This window comes from Haliotis asinina, chromosome 1, assembly GCF_037392515.1.
Source record: "Haliotis asinina isolate JCU_RB_2024 chromosome 1, JCU_Hal_asi_v2, whole genome shotgun sequence".
Classification (NCBI taxonomy): Eukaryota; Metazoa; Mollusca; class Gastropoda; order Lepetellida; family Haliotidae; genus Haliotis; species Haliotis asinina.
The window spans coordinates 24,334,009-24,358,980 of record NC_090280.1 but is presented as its reverse complement, the minus strand read 5'-3'; the positions used below and the strand labels follow the sequence as shown (position 1 = coordinate 24,358,980).

The 24,972-nt window shown below is 39.6% G+C and overlaps 1 protein-coding gene across 1 annotated transcript in view; it reads left to right on the top strand.

Moving 5' to 3' along the window:
- LOC137289219 (large ribosomal subunit protein mL41-like) overlaps positions 1–24,972 on the top strand; it is a 254,186-nt gene that overhangs the window by 70,186 nt on the left and 159,028 nt on the right. The window lies entirely within an intron of this gene.

The window sequence follows — 24,972 nt, the reverse complement described above, 5'->3', positions numbered from 1 at the left end:
ACCCAGACTCTCCACAAAGACCAGACAATCAGCAGACATGAAGTTGCAATGTGACTTCAGGTTCCAATTGCCAATTATGACGCACAGCATTAAAAATAACCTTAACCCTCGACGTTGACATTCATTTGCAAGCAATCAATGTATGCATTGTTGATATCGACTACTTTAGACAGGAACAGCCTGAGATATATCACTGTAAACATCCTGTTCAGGAAATTCTGTAAACTATAAATACACCACAGTTTAGCTGCCCTATTTAGGGCAACTTCTTGTAATCATCATTACAAGTTAATGTATCGTGGCATATGGACAATATCACACAAGCCATGTGTATGGATCCCAACTTGTATAGGGAGTCTAATTTCAAGTATTAGTATATTGTCAATCGGATAAGGGTGATGGCAGCTTTACAAACATAAAACAGTTTACGGCAAAATTTAAACTATCATCTTCATCATCATCATCATCATCATCACTGACTTCCTTACATCTGATCTGTGTTGTTTGGAACTGAAGCATCACTCACAATTAAGAGCTGTAATAATATCTCTGCTAACATTCTCTTTATTAAGTCATCAAATGTTCTGAAAGATAATATGTCAATAATAGTGAAAATATACGGAAGTCATCCAGAACATATCATAATTGTTGCTGCTGTCCTCTTCCTCCTCATCATCATGGTCAACACTGATTTGTTTACATATCATGTTTTTCCCTTTTGAATTGAACTATCATCATACAAAACAATACAATAATATCTCTGCTAAAATTCTCTTTATTGAGTCATCAGATGTTCTGGCACCTACGTAGGGCGACAACAACATGAAGACGGATGAAAGTCATCTCCGAACAGGAACTGTTACATGTGCCTACTTCACTCATGCAGCCTTCAGCCAGCATGTTCACTCAAACTGTAAGTCACCATTTTCCTCAGTCATTCGTCTTCTTTCAGGTCTGACTTGAAATGTTTCTGTCAAAGAGAATTCGAAATAGCTAAATAGTTTGTCTCACTAAAAGTAGGGTGCATGTTTGTTGAGGAATAGCAGTTCATAATGAAAGAATCCAGTATTCTGAGCATTGAACAATACCTGTAGTTTCCAGCTAAAGTTCATCCTCCACTGACTGAGTGTCCGACAACAGGTGTTTGTCATAATCAATGGTTGACAGTCGCAAACATGTAATCCTACTTTCACAGCAGATGCACAGTGATGCACACATCCTATTTCAGGATGGGATGCACACATTCTATTTCAGGATGTAATTAGAATACGCATGTTCACATAGGAAATAGCTTACATGACTTGTTTTCTCTCTAAAACAAAATACAAAAAATGACTATCTATTAGTTTACTGCACAAAGGTCTTTGTTAAAGAATTCAGCTAAACAGTCCCTAATTTGAGGACCATTTCCGCCATCTAAAGAAGCCTTTTATGTCTTTATAATCAAGAACTGTTTGACTGTACTTGTACTTTATCAACATGAAAACATAAGTGATTGAGCATCCTTGTTGTGACAAGCGAACACTTTAACAGCATATATTTCTGTGTCTACATTCCTTCAACATGTTGACAAGAAACTCAAACCTGCACTTAAACAACAGTGAACAAATGAACAAAATTCAAGCATTCTAAGGTTACGGAACTAAAAACAAAACAATACTGTTTCTTCCTGTTAGAAGAGCATGCCAGGAAAGATAGCATTTTGATAACATTGTGCGGAATTTTTCTCGCTTGTTTCCTTGTAAATATTAAAATAGAGCGTTGATGACTTATCCTATCTTTTGTTGACTATTCACAGCCTGGAATAATTTTGTCAGTCTGATGACTGTTCACCCTTAAAGCCTTTATACTATACCCAGGAAGGGAATTAGACCCTGACTTTGGCCCGACAAGCAAGTGCTTTAACCACCTAGCTATCTCCTGAGAAACTACCTTGTTTTGAACACATGGACATCAGTATCTATACAAATCTTATAGAGAAAATGCTATCAGGGTTGATTTGACATGAATTTCAGAAGACAGATAAAAATGGTTCAAAATGATAAAAAGGAGTGCTAAATGAGTGTCACCATGGTATTTCAGTCAGTGTTCCATGACGGTCGGAGTGTTGACAGTGATATCTAACACCTCATACCCATGCTGGGAATCAAACCTGGATCAGCAGCTGGACAAGTCAAGCTCTTACCACAACACCACAGAATTGTCTACACTTACAGGTGATACCCTCCTGAGTTTGTCACTGTTGCCTAGTCATTTCATATTAGTTTGAACCACTGGATTCTCAATATTTGTATTCTTATGTGACATATAAATGTAATCAATTATCTCAGATCCACATCCAACTACTTTAGTTTGTCTCGCACTTTTCCCCCACTGCCTTGCCCTCCCTGCTATAAGCCCTAAATGAAGCAAGTCTAGATTTCCTGTGAATTTCCCATCTCACTGGGTCTCTTTTTCTGCTCAAACGGGAATATTTGTTTCCAGCAAAATCTTAATCAGAGACTAACCATTAGTCAGTATGTGCACCAATGAATGAGATACACTGCAGGAAAGGGGAGACAGCTGAAAATAATGCCATTTTTACATCACATAAGTTGTCTAACGTGATCAGTGTTCATCTGACATGATGACGTGGTTTATGCAACAAGATCAATATACAGGGAAGTTCAAATCAACAGGATGAAGCTGAGATCAGAGTGACCTTCGATAATCTCAACGGTTGATGGTGTTGACACAGATGGTGTCCTCCAACCACAGTCTCAAAACTGGACTGACACAGTCCCAGAAAAAAGAACCATTTCATTTCATAACTATATACCTGTAACAAAAATATATATAAAAATACAGAGTAAGATTCAAAGCATGCTAAACAGACTTTGTAATTACAGCTGCTGGTAACTATGGTAACCAATATAGTGCTGAGCTGATCACTACAAATCTAGACTATCAGTCAGGTCACCCTGACCAAATGTTCAGGCAAATGCAACATTATGACATGTATCCCTTTACCTGGCCGCTGCTGCTGAAACGGCTCATGATCTACTAACGCACGTTAAGGGATAAACTGGGATAACATGCCATGTGTCAAGCAAACTTAGTGAGCCTGGTGGTTGTCGAGTTTCAAAACTCTCACGTAGTAAAAGACCTTATCCATAAAGGTTGTTCAATACTGAACTACAAACTAAGTAGTAGTAGGGGATATTCCATTTTGTGAGCATACCACTAGTCAATGTCAATGCATATGAGAAAAAGTAATATCCATACAGATGAAACATGTCCAAATTTCTCTTCATCACGTGTCTCCTCCTAGGCTTTATTAATGTCCCCTCCTTGTTTTTGAATGGTATAAGATAAACAAAGCTAACACCATAAGACGTGCTGGTAAACTCCAAGTACTACATTAAGTAAAAACCAAGAATCAGAGAAAAATTCAATAATTATTACTGGATATTTATACAAGACACATATCCCGCACTAGTGCAGGCTCAAAGCGCTGGGCAATAATACTGAAATATAAGAGCAGTTGGTGGGAATCGATTTTTGATACAGATTCTTCACAATGGCACAAGAATCAATATCGAAATGTCACACACGAAAAAAAAGAAGTTGTAATCTATAAAATTTGTCAATATCGCATGTTTTATTGACCTGTCCTTGTTGTTGAGGTGTCAAGTGGATGCCTGGAGTCTGGTTTGCTGAACAACCTCCACATCAAACAAACCTTGGAAGATGTTGCTGGCTTCAATACTTCAGTGCTTCAATGCAAGTTAGAATTGCTTTTCTGCAATGACTAACAGGATTGGGTAGTCAGGTAGACATATCGAGTTGTGTGGATGGATGGACATGATGATGATGCAGCTGTATCCTGACTATTAGGGGACTGTGCTGAGATTCACCTGAAGTGCTGGTCGGCCATGTTTCACCGACAGTTTGTCACCCTTCGGTATGAAGAATGAAAGTAGAACTTTGTTACATGATAGCAGTGTTTGAAACAGGCCAAAACCCCAACTAGACATCATAGCTGGTTTCCTTCAAAACTTCAAAAGGTTTCCTGCCCCAAATGAACAACCAGAACAGTCAATCCAATGAAATTATCTCAGGTTTTTGTTAAGATGAATAAATTAATGAACCTGAGAATTATATTTTGTGCTTTTTGATTCATTTCGCTGTTTTAGTAATAATATATGTCAAGCCTGTGATATGAAAGTTCAGTGTTCACACAGTAATTGTCAAGTCTAAATGTAATGCTCAATTTGAAAAACACATTTTAAGACAGAGTGGAACATTTAAAACTTTTACCAGACCATTGGGCTGGCTAGCCGTAATTGGTCAGAGGGACCTGATTCATACACAGATTATTTCATACACTGAGTAGTTTCTTAAACAACTATTTTTATTGATTGATCAGCAAAAGTCAGATGTCAGATCATGTTGGCTACAGGGGTGTCTGGTTTACCTTTTGTGTGCTTACCCTTATTTCGAGTTACTTGTTCATTCATCATTCTCATTTGAACCCAAACGGACAGTAGTGCAATATGAAGGGTACTGTCAGTTTATGAATTAAGGCCTGTCTGACCGCTGAGACAGGCAAGATTACTGACAGATGGTGTAAAGTTACAAGAGCAGTGAGCTTGGTAAATTCTTCACATGGCATATTCCATACATATGAGTAAATTCACCTAACCTAACAATCTATTGTATTTTTCAAATCAAACATTACATTCAGATTTGGTGGTTACGGTTTGAACACTGGAGCACTGCACTGACAGATATGATCACTAAAACAATAATCTCTTCGTTCAAAAAAAATTAGTTGTTTTCTTTTGATTGTCTGGTCTGGTTAAATCCATGGAGGCCTGGTAGCATTTTGAAGTAGGCAGGCTGATGTCTTCCTGGATCTTTGGCTTATATCATACACTTGTGCTCTACTTTGCCAACTTTAGCACATACAGTCTTTCAAGGGATTAGCAAATCAGATTCTGTAGGTTAAAAATCAGAGAAGACTGAATAATCTGACTGATGTGACTGGATGAAATATGAGCCCGATTTTAGTGGGTTTTTTGTATTAGTGCACATCCAGTGAATACTGACCATACTTTTCGATATTCACTGTTGTATATTTAAACATGATGACAAGGGGTGAAACCGTCAGTTCTTACCATGGTATGGTACGTATTGTTATACAAGACCTTTGCTTTCATCCCTTTTGGTTCGGTATATGAGATTTGATCATAATGCAGAAAATGGACACCAGCAAGACCTAACAGAAATGCATAGATGTTGACAAAATAATTCAGTTCTTTAACACTTCTTTAAAATCTGTAAATAGGGTAATAAAATCGATGTACGTAAAGCCGAAAACACTGAATTTCTGGATTGCATTATGGTATAACAAAAACAGAAGACAAATTACCATGGATTTATTACCGCGTTATACTGTTTCACTCTAATGACTTATAATGTATGTTTACACCCCTTTTGACAATATTCCAGAAATATCACAGCGGAGGGACACCAGAAATAGGCTCTACACATTGCACCAATGTGGGGATCGAACCTGGGTCTTCGACATGACAAGCCAATACTTTAATCATTAGGCTACCCCACCACACATGAATGTGATCATAGGTGCTTTCAAGTCTTGTGCCAACCCGCACGTCTGATTTGCTTCTTGTACTTAGCTGTACTGGATGCTAAACCCACTGATACGGAGTTATCTTTGCTTCATGGCAAGTTCGAATAAGCAGACAGAAAGGATGCTGTGAGTAGGAGGGACACTGTGTCAGTTTTATTTATTGTTTTAAGGAAATATCATTTAACCTAATAATTATTACATCACAGACCTGTCCAAGTCTGTTGGAAAAGGAACTGGTAGAGGTAGTCATTTTACCCATGACGATCCGGGTTAGAACTTGTCTTCTGCAACAATTGCCTGCCATCATGGCGACTATCTTCAGGCTCCCTTCTTAAAAAATTAAAACATTACTATTGAAGTCAGTGGGGAAGTATTACCTTTTCCATCAATGTGTACAGTGGGTAAGGGGGAGGTAATCTGATAAACAACTTACTTAGTTGTCTCCCTTGTCTTCATGATACACCATGCTACAAGTAAAGTAAACTTGTTACACAGGACTGATATCATGTAAAAACCAATTGTCAGGTGTAATTGGAGGAATGTATGTTTAATTTATTCATACACTATACTGTCCAATCACAGCTGAAAAGATTTCTCAATCTGTGTTTAACGTCCTCAGCAACTGTGGTTCAAATTCCAACATGATGGACTGTAAAATTTAGTGTCAAACAATGTAAAGTATTGACCTGCTGTTTTTGTTCAAGAATGTGAATGCAATATGCATGTACGTGTTTGAAAGGAGAAGTAAGCAACAACATTAAACCAAATTTACCTTCAAACTCTTTTAGAGTCTCAGAAACTAAATATACATAACAAATAAACAAAGACAAATTTGTATTACCATTAATCAAACTGAGCACTGGTTACTGATGAAATACATTCCAAATAAACATCTTGACCAGGGGCCATCAGTGATTCATAGTGTGTGTGTGTGTGTGTGTGTGTGTGTGTGTGTGAGAGAGAGAGAGAGAGAGAGAGAGTGAGTGTGTGTATGGGTGCGATAGTTATGGAGAAGCATGTACAATGTGAATTAACCCTAAGATTTATGTACTGAGTACGTGATCCCCTTGCAATGTACAAAATCAATTACCTCCATCTCCCTCCCATAATATTCATTTTCTTATTATTACCGTACGAAAAATTGCTGACTACTCCTAGTACATATATACAAAATTGCTACCCCACATCCCCAATCCCATCCAACCCACCCCAGCGTGACCCATTCATTATCACCCTCCCTTGCCACTAATTATGAATGGTCCCCCACAATTAAGTCAGCAAATTTTTCATCAACATTTGAAACACATTCTTGAAACAAGCAAATTCTCCATCAACATTTAAAACACCTTCACAAACTCTGCGAATCTTTCATGAACATTTCAAATACATCAGCAAATATTGTATCAACATTGGAACAAAATGTCAAATCAGCAATTTCCTCAAAAACAAGCAAAATCATCTTTGAAATCATCTAATCAATGATAAAAGCTATAACTGTAACGAAATATCCTACTACATGTACCTCAATCAACAGCACAAAACACTGACCAATGAAACATTCCATTGACAGTTCGTGTGAGTGAGTATGGTTTTACACTGCTTTTAGCAGTATTCCAGCAACATCACATCAGGGGACACCAGAAAAGGGCTTCACAGATTGTACCTATGAGGGGAATTGAACCCAGGTATTCGGTGTGACGAGCAGATGCTCTAGCCATTGCTGATCGAGATAAAAACTAGAAATTACAGAATTATATTTTCTGGAAAATAACACTTGTAACTATATGGGATGGAACAAAATGTCGGACATACAGACCTGCAGAAAACAAAACCTGTAGGTCTGAGTGGTTTTCAGTACGTTCGGTCCTAAGGATGTGTTTATACATGTAGACATGTTGGAATCTAGATGGATGGAATGTTCCTGGAAAACATATGTCAGCAATGCAACAAACCTCACTGAAACAGTCACACTCATGATACAGAGAGTAAAGGTACATCTTATAGACATCGAGCTGACCATTTTTACACAATATCCTAACATTTGGGAAATGAAATAAAAATATTCTCTGTGTAGCATATATTACCCCCTTCTCCATTACATATGCCTCACATCAACTGTTTGCCTGAGACAAGAGCAGCTGGGCTACGATGCCAGATTTGTTCATGATGGCTCCAGTTTCCGACTTCCGTGGGGAAGTGGTGGGTCTTGTCAATGGCTGCTTTTGCTTCTTATTGACACTAGGTGGAGTCACTTCACTAGGGGGCACTTTGCTAGGCTGTGCGTAAACTGTTGAAGTCTGAACATGTTGCTTTCGTGAGCCAGCTTTAGCAGACTTCACAAGTTCACGTAACTGAAGCATAACACTACCGAGATTGCCTTTGACCGGATTCATGTGGGCATCAGAATTTGAATCTTGTGAGCTCAGCTGACCAGAAATCTTTTGATCATCCTGGTATTCAAGGCTCAATCCATCAGCGACTGCTGTACTTGGAGCATATGACACATTTGATTTAGTATATTGGGGTTTAAACTGAGCAGGGGTTGTCACATCAGCACCTGTCAATAGACTGGAACCACTGGCTATTGCTGTTCTTGAAGCCCCAGTCCCTGCAGACACAACAGCTGATCCATCTTCAACTTTGCTTTTATCTGGTACTCCCTGTGTTTGCAACAAGGTCGTTTTCAGACCCGATGACAGCATAAACGGAACAAGCTTCCCCTCAAGATCACCTTCATCTTCGGAGTCGATGGATGTGACCTCCTGCTTGACATCTAAGACCTCAGGAATGTCCTCCTGTTCATCTTCCTCCTCACTGCACTTCCACTCCTCATGTGTACGAATATGTCGGTAATGGCTGCCGTAGTTGTTGAACTGTTTTTCACAGAATGTGCACTTGTAAGGTTTCTCCACAGTGTGGTTTCGCATGTGAACACGATAGTGACATGATGCTGTAAACGTCTTTCCGCAGATGTTCCAGGCGAATGGACAGTCACCTGTGCACTGTGAGTCAGTTGGAATATAGGAAACTCTTACCACAGATGTCACACTTAAACTTTCGTTCACCAACATGTGTGAGCTTGTGTCGTCCAAGTATTGATGACGATGAATATGCTTTGCAACACATAGAACATTTAAATGGCCGTTCCCCTGTGTATGATCGCAGGTGCTCCTTTAATGTGGTTAAAAGAGCGAAGGTTTTCCCGCACTGATCACATGCAAATGGTTTCTCTCCTGTGTGTGTCCTCATGTGTCGCTCCAACTCCGATGGCGAATAAAACGTCTTCTCACAAAGTGTACACTTATTTGGTGCCATTTGCTTATGAATGTAAAGAACATGGACAGCCTTCCGATTCTTGGAACGAAACACCAATCCACACTTCTCACAAGGGTAACTCTCTGCGACTGGCATTTACACAGAGTCTACTTTGGCCACCTGCTCCGTCAAAGCCTTCCCCGACTCCCACATGTGACAGTGCATGTGTTTGCGCAGACTCAAGGCCTGGTTGAATTGTGAAGCACAGACATATGGACATTACTCTATTTCTGTGCTTGGTGCGTCTGCAAGTGGCCTAAGAGCTGGGTGGATTGTGGAAAGGTCTCTTTGCATACAGGACAACCATATGATTTGTCTGTAGGACTGGCCTGAAGAGTATCTGCACGTTCCAAAGCCACCTTAAGAGAGAAGGACACGTTGCCTCCATTGAGGTTGTTCAACTCATGCATCTTCTTAGAGTGGGTTTTCACATGAGCAATGAGTTCTTCAGGGATTTTAAATGTATTGTAACATATCCCACACTCATACAGCAAAGGTGCTTCACACTGGGGCATGGCCACTTCCTGTTGTGGCAATCTCTTTTTAACTTTCGTCACTTGTGGCTGTTCTGTCACCACATGAAACCTGAATAATTGTTTCTGCTGTACGCCTGTCTGCTCTTGTATCAGTGATTGCAATTTTACCACTGACTGCTGATTCACCACTTTTTCCAGTTTCAACATTGGTTGCGGTCGAATTGCTGCTTGAAGTTTCAGGAATTGTTTCTGTGGTGCCAGACTTTTTAGTTTCACCTTTGGTTTCTGTTGGATCGCTGCCTGCAGTTTCACTATTGGTTGTTGTATTTCCTGAGCTTTCAGTTTTACCATCAGCTGCTGCTGTGTTGCCACTTGAAGTTTCACCATTTGTTCCTGTGTTGCCAGAGTTTGACGTGGTGCCAAAGTTTTCAGTTTCACCGTTGGTTGCTGTTGGGTTGCTGCTCGAAATTGAAGCTCTTTCCTCTCTGTTGATTCTTTTTCCGGGTACAAGATCATGCCTATATTTTACTGTTTTTCTCAAATCAATATCATGGTCATTGTGTATATTTTAATGCATTAGTATCTGGGTATGCCCAGAAACCTCATCGACTATCATACTTTCACATGTGTCGGTTTCTGTTCTCATTCGTTCTCTTAGAGTCACAAGGTGTTTCTTCTGAACATGTCTCTTGAAATCCAGAATGTCAACAAATAAAGAATAACAAACACACTTGTAAACTGTAACATCATTTTCATTGAAATACAGTTTGGCGACTATGTTGGAATGAAAATGCTTCAGGTGCCATCTCTCCATATGTCTCATGAAACACATATTGCTTGGGAATGTGATGCTACAGATCTTACAGCGGAACAAGGATGTACAGCAATCATTTGGGGAATCCACATCTTGGTGGAGGCTAATGTGAGCACTGAGATTATCCTCCCCTAAAACATGAACGCCACAGACATTACACAGGTGGAAGTCCAGAGGGAGCTCTTTCATGCATACAACCTGGTTATGTTCTTTGATGTGATCCCTGAACATGGAAAACGATGAAAAAGATTTAGGGCAGTTCAAACCAGGGAACCCTTTAATTTCCAGCAAGTCTGGGTCATTCTCAACGCCAACTGCTAAAGGGATGATGTAAATCCAGCTAGGGTCTATGCAGGTAGCAAAAGTAATGTAACTTCCCACAGACCCTAGTATGGTGATCTACCTTCAGTTGTTGGCGACAAATAGCCCATTATTATATTGCATTGTCCAAACAAATAGTTGTCTACTAAAGATATTTGCTTGCTAGTTTTAAATAATAATTTAATCAATTGATACTCTAGTGCTTTTACTGCAGGGTTTTAGATGTTATAAATATGTATTTCAAATTTAGCACCAGTTTAACCATGTTATGGCTGAAATATTGCCGATGTGTCTTTAAACTTTAACTCATTCACTCACCCGTCCAGAGTCTATAGGTGAACATGGAGACCGTATACGACTTCCAATAATGTCCAACGCATGTTAAGTGGGATTAAGATCAGGTGCAGGCCAGCCCATATGTGTGATATTGTTGATCTAAACAACATCATTAATAACTCGTCCTCGCGTACTATCGTCCATGGACGGGCTTCTTGTGTCAAAGGAGTGAGTGAGTGAGTTAACATTTAACGTCACATCGGCAATATCTCAGCCATACCGTGACGGGACGAAATGGAATATATGTGTAATATAAACCACCTGTCAACAAAGGACAGTAAAACACTAGAATATCACTGACATGAATATAAAACCAGCATGAAAAACTAAAACATTGTAATTAAAGAAGACAATACATTATAAAACAAGGGCTATAGATCGCCGACAACAGAAGGTAGATCACCATACTAGGGACCATGGGGACTTACAGTACCTTTGCTACCTGCATGGACCCTAGTTGGATTTACACCATCCCTTCAGCTGCTGGCGAGTGTACGAAATGCTAGCCAAATTTAAAATGACAAGAATACTACGATTAAAAACCTGGTAAACTTAAATTTACATCGAATGTTTTTGCACTTACGTACCCTCTCAGGAGGACAATAATTTTACAATACTTCAACCCTCTTTGACGGTACAGCCACTAACAATACAAATTACTAATCTAAGCTACCAATGATTTAAAATACATCTATTTACAGAACATATTACTCACAATTCAACCAAAAAATCAATTTCTTTTAAAAAAACCAATAACTAAATGAGAATCAACAGTGGTAAAAAGGTCCTTGATGCTTCTGACATTGAAATATCTACCCCTTGTGATGGAGAATTCAACACAGTCAAGCAGAATATGCTTGACAGCGCCGTGACTCTCTCATCACAAGGGATACAAAATGGAGGATCCTCACCTTTTAACAGGTAGTTATGGGTAAATCTTGTATGGCCAATACGACATTGTCGTAGTATGACCTCTTGAAATCTGGACTGACAACCCAAGTGGGTATAACAATGTAAGGTTTTATTTCATGTAATATATTGATACCCACTTGGGTGTCCCACTTCTTCTGCATCAGATCATGGATATAAGATCTAACGAGGGCTTTGTGATCAGACTATGGAATAAGAAGTGGTGTCACAGATTTGGTGAGTGCTGCGTTTGCAGCAAGATCGGCCATCACATTCCCAGAAATACCTACGTGACTGGGTAACCAACAAAAGACGATGTCGTATTTACCAGTAGCAAGATCATTATACAGTTCAATAATTTCTATTAAAAGTGGATGTTTACAAGAAATATTTTTAATAGTCTGAAGGCAAGAAAGAGAGTTGGAATATATTATATACTGTTTACGTTTCGGGTGTCTTTGAATATATTTAAGAGCTGTTAATATGGCGTTCGCTTCTGCTGTAAAAATAGAACTATTGTCTGGTAATGTAGAAGATATTGTTCTGGATCTAATGACAGTAGCACAAGCGACTGCGCCACCGTCCTTAGACCCATCTGTAAATAAGGATTTGTAATTGTTATATGTATGTTTCAATTGATTATATTCTTGTTTATACTGTAACTCATTCGTTTCTGATTTTGTAAGTTTAGTTAATGTTAGATCAACCTGTGGTTTAACCAACTGCCAAGGGGGAGAGGAAAGAAGACGGGAGGGAGCTATATTGTCCAGCTCAATACCAGCAGCAGCAATAAACGGCTTTATTCTAAGCCCAAGAGGTGGAACAAGAGAAGACTTTTTGCTATATAAATCCTCATGCAGAGGATTGAAGACACAGTTATATGCAGGGTTAGATTCGTTAGAGTATAGTTTTGTGATATATTGTAAAGATAATTTGATACTGCGTTGTGCAAGAGATGGTTCATCGGCCTCAACATATAGACTGTCAACAGGAGAGGTTCTAAAGGAGCCAAGACAAAGTCTTAGACCTTGATGATGGACTGAATCTAATAGTTTTAAGTTGCTTTTGCAGGCTCCACCATAGACAATGGAGCCATAATCAAGTTTAGAACGCACGAGAGATCGATACAGACGGAGAAGGGTAGCTTGATCCCCTCCCCATTTAGAATTTGATACCACTTTCAACAAGTCAAGTGCTTTCAGGCATTTAGTTTTAAGTGACTTAATATGCGGTAAAAACGTTAAGTGTGAGTCAAAAATGAGACCCAAGAACTTAACTTCCGTCACAACTTTAACTGGTGTGCCATCTAGAGATAGTTCAGGGTCTTTATGTGGTTTATATTTACGACAAAAATGGATACAGTTAGTTTTCGATTTAAAAAATTTAAAGCCGTTTTCAAGACACCATTTATTCATCTTGTTTAAACACAACTGCAATTGCCGTTCAATGGTATGCATATTTTTACCACGACAAGAAATATTAAAATCATCCACAAATAACGATCCATCAATTGAATCGTTTAAAACTTTTGATAAACTGTTTATCTTTATACTAAAAAGTGTGACTGACAAAATACTGCCTTGAAATTGTCTGTTATTTAAAAACTTGGCTATGAATTGAGGCAAACGACCTCGCAAACCGAAATCATGTAAATCTCTCAGAATGCCATATTTCCAGGTAGTGTCATATGCCTTCTCAAGGTCAAAAAAGATAGAGACAGCATGTTGTTTATTAATCAGCGCGTTTTTCACAAATGATTCTAAACGCACTAAGTGATCGACAGTACTTCTGTTTTTACGGAAACCACATTGTATATCTGTGATAAGGTTATTTGTTTCCAAGTACCAAACTAGTCGATTATTTCCATGGTCTTGCAAACACAACTAGTTAAAGAAATCGGACGATAATTAGATGGATCTGTATGATCACGTCCAGGTTTAGGTATTGGTACTACTATGGCGTCACGCCATGAAGGGGGAAAGTTACCCGATGTCCAAATATCATCAAAAATATTTAGGAGAGTTTCCAGACAGGATTCTGGTAAATGTTTCAGGAGTTGATAATGTATGATATCAGCTCCTGTAGCAGTGTCATGAGCTTGATCAAGAGCAGTATGGAGTTCATGAATAGAAAACGTTTCATTATAATCTTCCCCATTATCAGAATTGAAATTAATAGTTTTCTTTTCTTGTTGTTTTTGATATTGCTGAAATTTAGGTACATAATTTGAAGAGGAAGAGTGTTTAGCAAGGGTTTCACCCAGTTTATTAGCAATATCTGATTCCGTGTTTATGATGATGGACAGTAGATTTAGTACCTTTACCTTTGATTTTCTGGACCATGTTCCATACCTTGGACATGGGTGTCCGAGAATTTATTTTGGCTACATAATTTTGACAAGATTGGCGTTTGTTCTGTTTAAAAGTATGCCGTGCTTGAGCATTTAAAATCTTAAATTTATTTAAATTATGCACCATAGGATGGCGACGGAAATAATGTTCTGCTTTTTTCCTTGCCTTCCTAGCTTGTTTGCATTCATCGTTGAACCATGGTTTTCTTATGTGTGGAACTGCAGAGGACTTTGGTATACACCCATCAGCTATGGAATTCAGTTCCTCAGAAAAACATTTAATAGCATCGGGAACGTCAATAAAACGTTCAGGATTAAGTTTCTCCGCACACAGTGTTTCATATAAAGCCCAATTAGCCTGTAGGAAAATGGTCACTTCCACAGAGGTCATCCTGGACTGACCATTCGAATTCATTTAGTAGTTCTGAATTTGTCAATGACGAGTCAAGAGCAGTCAAGAGCAGAATAGGTCCCTGTCGCAGGGTGTAAATATGTGTTGGAACCATCATTATAAATACATAAATCATTGTCAGAACAAAAGTCTTCCAACAATTTACCTTTAGCGTTAGTAGTTACACTACCCCAGAGTGGGTTGTGCCCATTCAAATCTCCCATGATAACACAGGGCTTCGGGAGTTGGTCATACAGAGCTTGAAGATCGGTTTCGGCAAACGTCAAAGACGGAGAGATATAGAGTGAGCATAATGTAAAGGCAACGTGCAAAGTTAGTCGTACTGCAACGGCCTGAAGATTAGTATTAAGTGAAACGGGGCTATGGATAATGTTGTCTTTGATTAGGATGGAAGATCCTCCCATGGCCTTATCACCTGGAGGTGAAAAGCAATGATATGCTTTGCAATGACGAAGATCCAAAGTATCTGTCTGTTTTAAATAAGTCTCCTGCAGACAGATCGCTGAAGGTGTAAAATCTTGGACTAATAGCTGTAATTCATGTAAGTTAGTCCTCAGTCCTCTGCAGTTCCACTTTAGAATATTGTTGGAATAAACTATCTTTTAGGGGGATTTATTGGGGATCTACCCCGGACTCTTTTGGAGGGCGACAAGCTATGTGCCCTAGAATGGACGTTTTCAGAAACGTCCATGTCTTCAAGAGACCCATATTTGTTGAACAATTGAATTTTATTTTGTGACCCTTAAGGAGCTCTGCCACTTTGGTGTTTTGAAGCATCAAGCTTAGGCTTAGGTTTACTTTTAACAGTATGTTGACTATCAGCTGTTGGTTGAGATTTTGAGTGTGACTGAGATGATGATGATTTGTGATCAGAAGAAGACTTGGATGTACTAGGAAGTGATTCCTCAGTCTGTGATGATATAGCAGGGTATAGCATCTATGGAGAGTTGCAATTTACCCAAGTCAAGGTAGTTTGGCAGCCTGTTGATGATTTTGTTCTTTTAGAGCTAGACTCAGATGGTGTTTTTGCTACTGTAGCATAACTTTCTTGAAGATCAGATCTCTGTACCAGTTTTTTTGCCTCAGAGAAGGAGATATTTTGAGTAAACTTTATCCTGTTTATCTCCATTTGTTCTTTCCAAATAGGACAGTGTTTAGAAAATGACGAATGATCGCCTGAGCAGTTGGTGCATTTTTTAAAATCACTGTCACAATCTTCTGTTGTGTGTGTTTTCTCACCACAGTGAGCACACACAATGGACAATGTGCAAGTGTTCAAACCATGTCCATATTTCTGGCACTTAAAACACCGCAAAGGATTGGGGATGTACAAATCAACGTTAACATTGCAGTAACCTGCCCTGATTGATTTGGGTGCATTTGGTGCAGAGAACGAAAACAGGTACGTGTTAGTTGGAACAACCTCATTATTCTCCCGGCTTGAAAATCGTTTTACATCTATCACTCCGTGATTCTTCATTTCCGATACAATGTCAAACTCAGTCATATCTGCAAATAGACGGTCTCGATCTCTTACAATACCTTTACTGGTGTTCAGAGTTCTGTGTGCAGACACCTTAACCGGAACTCCAACAAACATTTCAGTGGACAGCAGATTGGTTGCTTGTTGTTTTCTATTACATTCAAGCAACAGAGATCCTGAACGCAAGCGTTTCACGTCTTTAATTTCTCCTGCTATTCCGTGGATACCTTTTGATATAGCAAACGGATTCAGCTTTAATGGAGTTTGATCAAGAGTCTCAAGAAGTAGGAAACGTGGCCAATAATCAACAGATTTCGAAGGTAGATGTTCATCATAATCAATGTCAAGTGGACGTTTCGTTTTTTTTGTTTGGGGTTTCGTATTCCATGCTAAGTGGTAATGATTCGTCATCCGAGCTCCCCACCCACCACGGAGTATCACAAGGACAATGCTAAAAACAGGCGGATCTCCAGCTTGCAGCACCAAGGATACCCGGATGATATACTCCAGCAGAAAAATTAAAAGATTAATAGTTCCACCAGACTGTCTCATGAGCCACCGCCTTCTGGGCATACGACTCTAGGCAAAAACATACATAAAATGATGGGTTTAAACTAACAATTTCAAAATAGCCAAGCATGAAAAATCAAAGCAACAGTTTTATAAATTTTGAGCATTACATAGTTGTAGCTCAGGGCTTGGCGTGACCAGCCGATTGATAGAACTGGGCCAGTTCTATCACCCGTCTAGGTGAAGTAAGGGCCGAAGTGGTGTGTTGAGCAGTAGGAGCAAAATGGTTCAGTCTCCTACTGCCCTCAACCACCAGACTACCGTCCTCCACCGACACGGGACGCAATCCACGGCAAACAGGTTGCCCAATTTAGTCGCCTCTTACGACAAGCAATGGGGTGCTGTGGACACATTCTGTTCCGGGTCCACACGGGAGAAGAGCACTTAGCGTTACCCAGCACCCACCACGAGGAGGTGGTTCTTCATGGGTGCCTTGTGTCAAAGGAATAATTACAGGTAGGTTTTAACCGATCAGACGGCTTGTGTGAAATGTGAACATTCATGCCACACATTTTCCATGTTGTTACTGAGGGCAGTAATGATCGGGTGATGTTATTAATGCTATCAGATAATTCAGTTTAGTTTCACAGTCACTAAATGTTATGTATTCTTTGAATATTTACCTTTCAGTAACATGCCAGCAAAAATCGTTATCGAGATTGATGAAGTTATTACACTGAAAATACTCATTGCCCATTTTTGTGAGGAGTATATTAAGATGTTGTAACAAGATATGAAAAGATACTACTGATCTTGGAATCCAGGGTGCGATGTGAAAGTCGACACTGTGGACACAGCAACAAAGACACATCTCCCCTTCAAGCAAACCCTCCCTTCCTGTGACGTCTACGTTTTGGTATATTTGATGGTGTGCAGTGAATCCTTCGAGTCTGTCGTAGAGAGATCAGGAGGACTTACCGTCCCAACTATGCTTGTGGCAAACAAGATGGACATTGCTGACTCTTTTGACGAGATAGAAAGAATGTACCGAGATCTGAACATCAGCTGCGAGAGCTGTGACTGAATTTAAACAACACAAGACACAAGCTATTATCAAAAATAGAAAGAGGATGGAATAGTTATTAAACTGATTACATTCTTCTTAACATTTTCACTTTGGTTCTTCCGAAGTGCATAAAGGCTGGTAGTTTTAACATCTTAGTGAAAGAATATGTACCAACTCAACGGCGATGTTTCAAACGTCAAAGCTTTGTTCATAGAGCCAAAGTCTGCCGCAATTACATGGTGATCTCCCTTTGTAGTGATGCTCTTGACCTAACTGAATGCACGAATAGCATCAAGGTGCTAAATGACATGTAGCCGCATCAACATGCCGCCTCTTATATTACAAATAATAAAGAAACCCTCAAATTTACTACCAATATTTCATATTTCGAAGGTAAAAAGCTGGTACCTCTTCCTACCAGGTAACTACGGCACATTCCCTTGGTCTGGATCTCAGGTGGAAATTCTGACAGAAAAAAATCCAAACAACCACAAATCAAAACATCTGACACATCAGCTTTACAACCAGCCTCAGATAAGGCTAATAAGATTAAAAGGGGAAGCATCAACAGAGTCAAGCCTCCTACTGTCCCTTTACCTTTACAGATTCCTCAGACCTCTGGACACGGAGGTCACACTGTCCTCTCAGGACAAGCGGCGGATTAGTTTATCCTTCACGCATTCCAGTGAAAGATCTCCGATTGAAGCACCGTGACTCAATTGCCCACTATAGTGCAATGGGGTTGTAGAGGACGCAAAAATAACTAGAACGAGATACAGCTGTTGTTACAATGTATCCACCCGTCAGCAATACGTCTTCTAGAGACATATCTCAAAGATACCGATAACTTTAATCAAAGACGATACAGTGATTACCTTTCCTGTTCTCTTCCAGGAGATAAAGCAACAGGAGCTGCTTCCATTTTGTGTCATGCATAGCCTGTCCTACTCAATACACATCTCTAAACTGTGGCTACTCGTCTTATTCTGCATATTGCATTGACTGTGTGCAGTTTGCATAAACCTCCTTCCTCTAATATTCAACAGTCTAATCTTCAGAATTTGTACGACCAGCTACCAAAGTAATGTATTAGCATGGGCGATATGAGCGGACACAAACCACTTTGACGGAGTTTCTATATTACTGATAAAGGTAACATTTTTAGGAATATATTTCAGACAGCAATCTCTGTATATTTAATGATGTCACAGACACCTGTCTACATCTAGCTACTGGACATGTTCTGCCCTAGATTTGACACTCATCCGTTCTCCCTCATTTAATGAATTTGAATGGTTGGTCAATGATGACCTATGATGGAGTGATCACTTCCCCACCATTCTCCAAACAATCAAGCTTGGTGATCATGCACGTTTATCACGACGGAATTTCGCCAGAGCTGTCTGGTCATTACAGAACACACTATGTACTGATCACTTAAAGCATGACATTTTGTGAACAGCGAAGATTGGTTATATATTTTCATATACACTGAACAAAATTGCTGACCACACATAAATGTCGCTGTCTGATTGGCCGAGCGCTCTTCTGTTATTTTCAACGTACCCAGTGTATTGCAATACATCATTCGGTACATCGTGGTAGTTACGTTTTCTTCTTATCTCGAACAACATTAAATGACGCATGATGCACGGAAGTTAGCGATGTTTTGCGAATGGAAATCGATGGAAGGGAGATAACTCTAAATCTGTTTTTCTTGCATCGTCCGCAAAAGCTAGGGATGGCTGCGAAAACAGTTGACTCTCTGTCAAATAAATAAATTTTGACAAAACGTTCAAATGTAGTCACTGTGAATATTAAGAAGGGGAACGACATCGCGGCGACTTACTAAGACGCGAAAAAGCAGCAAGAAGCACGATTCGAATCGTTTCATTCACACAGGTTGGCTGAAGTGTACGATCCGGTACCCGTGCTGCAAAAAGTTGAAAATTATCATTGATTTGTTCCGTAAGATAAATACGTTGTTCCCCAGACCCCCGGTGACCATTGGCTGAGGTACTCTCGTGACAAGTGAGACAACTTATATTGTCTCCCAGAGAGGGTAAGTAAATCCCATTTCATTTGCAGTATTCTTCATTGTCCTTGATTTTAATCTTAGTATATGGTTTTAACGCATGGTTAAATTGTTTAAAACTCACCAACATCTGAAGGAATAATCTAAATCCAATTATTACAACAATATATAAAAAACGGGGCTAAAGGTCACCAACAATTGAAGGCAGATCACCATAATTAGGACCATGGGGACTTACAGTAGTTTTACTACCGACATGGTCCCTCTTATGGTGATCTGATATGATTGACATGTGCCAACAGCCGAGACAAGGTCGCCTTTTAACATTCTATCACTCCCCTTTTAGTGAACTTAGGTCGACCTGTCGCTTGTGCCAATTGACCTACTGTGTCGTGCATCTATAGAGTAGCTCAGATGAAGCTGAACAAGTTGTAGGCTGGATGTCCGTGTTGTCAAATCGCGTGCATTTCAGGAGATGCAATACTTAGGTAATACTTGGTTGTGATGAGACCCCTTTTGAGTCGCAAATTTTAAGATAGAGTATATTATAAACAGGTTTTCACACGGGTTATTTTTAATCGGTAGACATCCTATATTGGGAATAAACAGTATAATTAGTGTACGTTGGACAGGTGACTACAGTCTTGACAGACATAAGCACAGTATTAACTGCGGACTACTTATATAGCGTCTATCCCTATTACAGGTGTTAACTTTTCAATATGCAAGAGTAGAATTATACGGCAGGTTAGATCTAGATTACACTGTCTATATTACAAAAGAAGTGTTAAGCCAATGGAACACTACCAATCGTAAGTCGTCTTTCTTCATGAATAACGCTTTAACAATGTGAATTTGGATATAATTATACTCGTTCCTCATTGCCAGGGGGAGATGGTAGCTCTCCACTCGCTTGGTCCGTTGCAGGATGCTAGGTCAAGGAGTGAGGGGTCGGACGACCGTGACTCGGAACTAATCACATTACCTTCATGTACTGCCATACATTCAAAGATAAACGCAACACCAGGTTTGTACTCATTCAGCTTTTACACTGTCTCAGTCCATCTCTCTAACTACAACGTCACCAACAGACAGGGCAGGCTCACAATACACTAGGCAACTGAGTGGCGTGAATTGGCTTCGCTCACCACTCACCGTTGAGTCGCTCACCACTCTACCAGCGCCAAACCTGTATTTTTATTCGGTTCAAGCCTGACCTGATCTTGATTTCATGTTTCAACTCACCGTTTTGTTTCGTTAATCCTGTATCTGACATTGCACTTATGTGTGTCGTAATCGGATGAACATTATGTGTCGTAACTGGATGAATGACACACCTCTTTTCCTTGACTTGTTATTTGCTCTATTATATCTTTCACGACGAATGTGTTCTGGTTCTCTTCCCATAACCTACTGATAAACGCCATTCTCTACTGACCTTCTGTCTGCATGTCGTGCCTAACCGTTATGACTCATTAGCAAGCTGCAAATCTAATACACAATCTGACGTAATTCTCTAATGGTTCAGGGATGCATTTTCACCTAATAACAATATAGTGAACAGAACATGACATGGCTATGTAGCATTTCCTCAGCACAACATTGTTTTTGTGATTTTACGATGCAGCATTCACATGTGTTTTACCTCTCGTCGTCCTCTCAACAGCACGCAGAAGAAACCTTTCACCAATAACTAATTATTATAATAATGATATTATTTTCTATTTCTTTTGACAGCAACGTGAATGGCAAGATTCAGGAAAAGCATGCAAAATATGTGGACCTAGCCTTTGTTATGTCGCACGTGCATCCAGAGTACACCGTCGTCAAGCTACCCATTGTTCTCAGTGCCCTTGTTTTGGTACCACCTGATCTCTTGACTCCAATGAGGTTCGCGCCTGGGTTCTCCCCCGGGAGCACATCACTTCTGACATTCTGGATAATGCAGAAGGTTGCAGTGCTGGGGAGCCTTCATATTGTCATGAAAGTTCTCAGTGGGTTCGACTAGGCAGTGTTTCCTGGGAGAAATCCCATTGGCTGTCTGGGCAGCGTGTATTTGGGCAAGGGCGGGATGGCCTAAAAGTCGGGCCAAGAAAAGTCGGGCCGGGCTGGGCCGGGCCGGGCCGGGCCACCGGGTACGACTAAAAATGGATTGCAGAATATTAAAACGAAATCTGCGCATTTGGGTAGCTAGAATTCCAAGTATGGCTTGGTTGAAAATGTATAGTTAACGATGAAAAACCAAAATTGATAACATACCGAGAGTCCCAGAGAAAAGACATTGTCTTGTTGTTATGTTTTGTCTTTGATATGTCTGTGTTGGAAGGTTACTTTCTTCTCTTAGCGCGTGAGGTGTGACATCCTGGGGTTCTGGGCAGGAAGTGACAGTGTTTTTACAGCTTTTGTTTCCTTAATTAAAACAGTTGGGGTTTCCTAATTAACCTTTATTGTCTCATGCTGAATCAGCAAAGGATGTTTATGTTAAAGAGGAGCAGGCATTGGTGATAGCCAATGGGCAACTGTGACATGTGTTATAAATATGTGTTAAAAGACATATATATTAAATCACAACTTCTTGTAATATGTTGTAAAGGATAACAAAATGGAAAATGCATTCGCACGCGCGAAAATCGTATGTATTGCCACTGTATTCTAAAAAGCACAAATCCAGCAAAAACCCAGTATAATCCGAGTATGCAAATGCTTAAATTTACAAGTACACATGACAGACAAAATGCAATAATATCTACCAAAATAACACTTAACAGAACATGTACAAACACGTTTCCTCAAAGCGCAGCACTTTTTTTTCTATATAGTCTCAACATACACACTGTATCACAAGCGTTCCATCCGGCTTTGCATGCAAGTTCCGTCAGAAGGATCTTTCATCTCTCAAATGGATCTTGAAGTGTATTTAAATCCATAGATTGGTATCATATCTATCTAAACATCACATTGCAGTGTTACAAAATGTAACATGTAAAGGTAACCGGTCCCTTAAAGAGAATTACCTGTCTTTCAAACATCGATCAAAAGTGTTAAGTCTCTGTTCGGCCCGAATAGGCCCGACCTCTCAAAAGCACCCTACGCCTCACAGATATATCTTAAGTTCTATTTAAATCCATAGTTTAGTATCATATCTACCGAAATACGCTTTTACAAAGACACAGTATCACAACCTTTCGATCCGGCTTGGCCCGACCTCTCAAAAGCAGCTTATCCCATGTATCTTGAATTGTAATTCAATCCATAGATTAGATCTACATAAACCTAAATATCACCTTTTCATCTTACAAAGTGCAACGTGTAAAGATAACCAGTCCCTTAAAGTGAAGCCCTTTTCGCTCTCCATTCTCAACATAGCCTCAATCAAAAGTGTTAAGTCTCTCTTCGGCCCGACTTGGCCCGACCTCTCAAAAGCACCCTACGCCTCACAGATGTATCTTAAGTTCTATTTAAATCCATAGTTTAGTATCATATCTACCGAAATGCGCTTCTACAAAGTTTCAAAGCGTTGTATTTGAAACAAACACGTTGCTTAAAGTCAACCCTTTCTTCTATACATTCTCAATAAAGACACAATATCACAAGCTTTCGGTCCGGCTTGGCCCGACCTCTCAAATGATGCTTAAACCTGACACATGTATCCAGACATATTTTGAAGTCCGTCGATTGGTATTATATCTACCTAAAGATTAATTTGTAATACAACATGTAAAGATAACCGGTCCCTTAAAGTGAAGCCCTTTTCGCTCTCCATTCTCAACATAGCCTCGATCAACAGTGCATAGTCTTTGTTCGGCCCGACTTGGCCCGAGCACTCAAACACAGCTCAGACCCCACGCATGGATACTGATGAGTGTTTATATACACAGAACAACATGGCATCTTTTTGACTAATCCTCTCTCGAAGTATTTGATGGAAAAAACGTTGCTCAAAGTGCAGCACTCTCTTCCATATATGTTCTCAACAAAAGCACTCTCTACGAGCCGTCAAATTTAAAGCATCTTACGCCCCCTAGATGTATCTTAAATTCTATTTTTGTCCATAGATTAGTATCTACCTACATATCGCTTTATAGTGTTTTAGATCGTTGTATTGGAAGCAAACACTTTGCTTACACTCGGCCCGTTCTCTCAAGAACAGCTTAAACCCCACACGTATACTGATTAATGTTTACATCCATAGAATAGTATTATATGTACCTTACTAGTTCCTTATAAAGTCTCAAAACGGAGTATTTGAAGCAAACACCTTGATTAAAGTGACGCCCAGTGTTTGGTCTGCACTGCGCGTGCTAATGAACCTGGTGGACCTGTTAATTACACCTGCATCCAGCTTGCTTAATTACCCTTGTCTAATTGCAATCAGCTAGGTGTTGTGATTCAATCAACATACTGTTGCCCTTAATTACCTGTCAGAGGCCTTCAGAGTTATTGATTACTTCACCATTTTTTATAACGTTTTTCACAATAACTGACTAAATTACAAATACTAAAATGAGATATTTGTTTCATTATATATATAAACAAATACAGATATAATAAACTGAAAAATAGTAGAAGATATTACACCCGATTATATGACATGAAACGCTTGAAAGTCTTGGGTTTTCTTTCAGTGGTTAAGAATATAGGTTTTCCGCACATTCTTATAGCATAGACATCACTGAATACTATCACAGATACAGATAGACGAGTGAGGCTATTCATGGCATGATTTAAACTTATCAGAATCTTCATACCTATCACAAGATAGGTAGCAAGCGACATCTTACGGAATTTGAGTATGACATATTATGGTTACATTATTTGAACATACGAAACTATGAAAACATATCTAGGTTGTCCAGCTTCGGGCCAGGAGAAATTTGTTTTCACTGCATGAGCTTTGCAACACAAAGGCTACTGTTTCCGGATGTTATATACTTCCAGCCTTTCAGATAAACTTGCTTTCCTGAACACACACACAGACAATAAAAGCATTAAAGCGGGCCGTGGGAGAAGTATGTTTTCATAAACCCTCAGTGTCTCACCTAACTTTCTCCAAACGTATCCCTATAAAACTGGCCGAGCTGGGCAGTATCAGCCTGTTTTCAAATCATCTGATCTGAAAATGTCTGCATTACTTGTTGGCGACTCGTTGTTGAAGTATGTTGGATGTTATATGGAGAAAGAAGGGATCGTGACAAGGTCTCTGTCCGGAGCCAAGGTGGCTGACATTCCCGATCTTTTGTGGGACATTGAGAACTATAAGGTAGGAAACAGTTGAAGAATGTAGGAATTTGCACAGAATGAGGACTATTT